Genomic DNA, 3,734 nt, shown 5'->3' with positions numbered 1-3,734 from the left:
CAGGGATTCAACCTGTGCTCCCTTGCAACGAGGAAGTCCCTGGGTGACTAAGTTTTCAGCTTAAATGTGAATCTATCCCTAATGTCTGCTCTGAGCTCCTAGGTGATCTAGGGTGCAGGCGTGCAATGCTTAGTCACTCAGTTGTGTCCAACTCTTTGCAACCCCATGGCCTGTAGCCCACCAGGCTCCTCTGTCCATGGGATTCTCCAGGCAAGAATACTGGAGTGGGTTGCCAAGCCCTCCTCCAGGGGATCTTCCTGATACAGGAATCAAAACTGGGTCTCCTGCATTGCAGGCAGATTCTTTACCATTGGGCCACCTGGAAAGCAATTGATGTAGAGACTTGATTAATTCTGAGTCAACTTTTCATCAGGACTATTGTATGGGCAGTGTTCTGGGTTGCCTATCACAGTACGTTGGGTATCACATGATATCTGGCTTTCCCGCATCAGTAAGGGATCAACAACAATCAGGTGATGTCAACTTTTCCATCAAAGTTTCACCTGACAGTCTCATTCTCCATTCATTGCTTCCTAAGTCAGTAATTTCAATAGAACTTGCAAGGTAGTGACTTTCCTAATTCTATTCATTCTCCTCCATCTTTGTTTAAATTCATCTAATAACTTGTACTTGGTTTCTTGACCTCCATATCTCCTCCATATCTCCTTTACTCCACTTCAGTTGTTCCCACAAACAATCCTCTGCCCCATTATTACCAACTTCTTGCATGTCTGTAATCTCAGTTTCAAACATTCTGTTCTGCAGCAGCAACTTTCTGTCCTGTCTTTCGAGGTTTTAGTTCAACCTTACTGGAACCATTTATCAACCAACAATTACATATGACCCCTTCCCCCAACTTCTAACAATGCAGGAAGTTTTCTTTTCCTATTAAGAGGTTTTCTTCATGAGCACTACTGTGTGACTCGAGGACTCTGGGATAGAAAAGTAAAGAAAACCAACCATTTACACTATGTTACACTTTGTCTCAACAAAGCTTGGAGAAAATATCAAAATGATCACTTCTCTTTATCATTATGAAATGATCAACTTTATTTTTTTTTCCATGGTAAACATTTTATTTTTCTACCTTAGTTGCTTATGGGGGTAAAAATAAAACGCCATTAGGGAGAAGCACAGATGAACTATTTATGGAGATGAGGAAAATTCACAATGGCTTGAACGTCTGTGAGCTAAGTATACTAACATAAGTTCACTAAAGCAAAGCAATTCACAGCAGAACAAAACAAGCAGGGAAAAAAAAAGCCATACAGATTTTGAAAAATAGCATCTATGAAAAAGTCTGTGGGAAAATAAAAGGAAATTAACCAATGACAACATCAAGCATCTTTAATGAGGTGAGCCAAACTGCACACATTGGGTCTAAAGGATGTGTGTGCATGCTTGTTGCTAAGTCGTGTCTGACTCTTTGCGACCCCATGGGGCCCGCCAGGCTCCTCTGTCCATGGGATTCTCCAGGCAAGAATACAGGAGTGGGTTGCCATTGCCTTCTCCAAGAAATGATCAACTTTATCTATTGCTATTCTTTTGATCAAAATCTAATTTGTCTGATAGCAATATAGCTACCCTAGTTTCTATTGTTAATATTTGCACAAAATATCTGTTCCCTTTCTTTTACTTCTAGCCTATTCATGGGCTAATATTTATGTGTAACTCTTTTAAAAAATCTTATTTGTTTCTTAGTTGTGGCCTGTGGAATCTTAGTTCCCTAATCAGGGCTCAAACCCATGCCCCCTGCATTGGGAGCCCAGAGTCTTGACCACTGGACCATTAGGGAAGCCCGTAAAGTATAACTCTTGACATAATACATAGTTACCTGAGTTTCTTTCCCATGGGGCAATCTCTAGTTCTTATCGGAAATAAGTACAAGAAGGTGCTTCTTATGTGCAGGCTCATATTTTATTTCTTCCTCTATTTGTTAGTTACATCATAGTACTTTCTTTGTAAAGATTCATCTTACTACACACTTATGAAGCATGCAATTTTCTGTATGCATATTAAGCTTTAAAACATTTACTTAAAAATTATACAATAGCAAAGTCATTGTGTCCATTGGCAATAAATACTAAATATTTATACTAAATACTTTCCACCTTCACAGTCCATAGAGGCTCAATCGCGCCTTGAATCAGCAGATACCTCCAGTGTATGGAGGGGTCCACACAGCATCTATTTCCTTTGGCTAAGATGCTTCATCACTAGGGGTGTTTTAGTCCAGAGTCTGGGAGGTGGAGGCTGGTGTCTATGGCTCATTGTTCTCCTACAAGCTGTGTTGGATCCCATATCCAAAGTATATGGCAAATCCTAGTAGAGAGATGAGACAATAAGAAGAAAAACAGAGGCTCTCCTCATTTATGAATACCCAGTAAGCCTCCTATTATGGTGTATGGCACAGTTTAGGGAAGAAGTACTTAGAAGAGGATTGGGTTCAGTCACCCAAGAAGCCTCTTCACCCTAGACAGTCACTCACCAATGGCATTCCAGACACCAAATAGGGTCCAGGTCCAAGTACTCATCTGCATCATCAGATAAACGTTCAGAAAGATGCTCACCAGTGGGAGGACAGGCAGAGCAGGGACCTGCAGGCAGAGTCAGTTCATCCCTGAACACAGCCCAGACACCTGAAAGGGAGACCTTTCCCCATGTGGGCGAGACAAGTTCAGTCCAATTCAGGCTTTGTGTTCCATGCCTATTGAGCCTGGTTTGTAAGCACTGAGTGTGGATCAGGGAAGAGTCCATTGGTTTCAGCAACTCCCCTTTTTTCTTGGTCCAGCAAAGGATGTTTTGACCTCAAAGCACACAGACTTCATTCACTCAAGGTGGATACTTTGGCCACATAAGGTCACCTTATCCTGAACGTAAGAGGACTTGGGCTCTGGGGCTGCCTCCAGATGATGACCATGATCCCAGTGATGAGCAGCAGCAGCACAGCCACTGTTGTGAGCACGGGGTCTCCAGAGAACACATGTCTGGGCCACTGAGCCAGGATCAGGCCCAGGATGGTCAGCAGAAGAACCGCAAGGGTCAAGGAGAAGGAGAACAGGCTGGACCCAGAAGACAAAGATGTCAGGACCTCGGGTCACACCCCTCCCTGAAACCATCAACATCAGGAAGGGCCATCATATCTCCAAGACTACTCAACTGACAAAATACACACTCTCACTCCATCCAGTCAATTTCAGAATACAAATAAAGGGAAACCCCACTGCTCACCAAGCAGGAAGGCACATCCAGAGACAATCTGGACAGATTTCTGGGTGAGGGTGATTCTGGTACGGAACCACAGGCTCCTTAGAATGTTTGAGGTTCCTGCTTCAGGTTCAGATTCCAAAGGACTTCCTTCAAGTACACACTCCATCTCAGTTTCTTCTTCCGTTTTCGTATTCTTACTTAAATTCTGATCTGGCTGGTACCTGAATTAGAGGTTTAAAGGCAATATTAACAGCAGCCACTATTCACACAACATCAGATTGTCTATTCCACTTCTTTCTTCTCTTGAACAATCAGAAGGCAGCATGAAGACACAGACCAGGATGACCTCCCCATCATCCCCATGACCCCAAGCCCCCCGATCAAGGTGTAGTGGGGTCTCACCTGAGAGCAAGATCCGCGAAGAGGTGAAGGAGGCTCTATTCTGTATGGAGTTTGGTCAGGGTCTCGCCTAAGGTTTGAAGGGTGGGAGGAGACCTAAAGCCTCAGCGCTCCATCTCCCTTTT

The sequence above is a fragment of the Bison bison genome, unplaced genomic scaffold (genome assembly GCF_000754665.1).
Source record: "Bison bison bison isolate TAMUID 2011002044 unplaced genomic scaffold, Bison_UMD1.0 scf7180017863933, whole genome shotgun sequence".
NCBI classification, from domain to species: domain Eukaryota; kingdom Metazoa; phylum Chordata; class Mammalia; order Artiodactyla; family Bovidae; genus Bison; species Bison bison.
Note: the sequence above shows the minus strand (reverse complement) of the source record.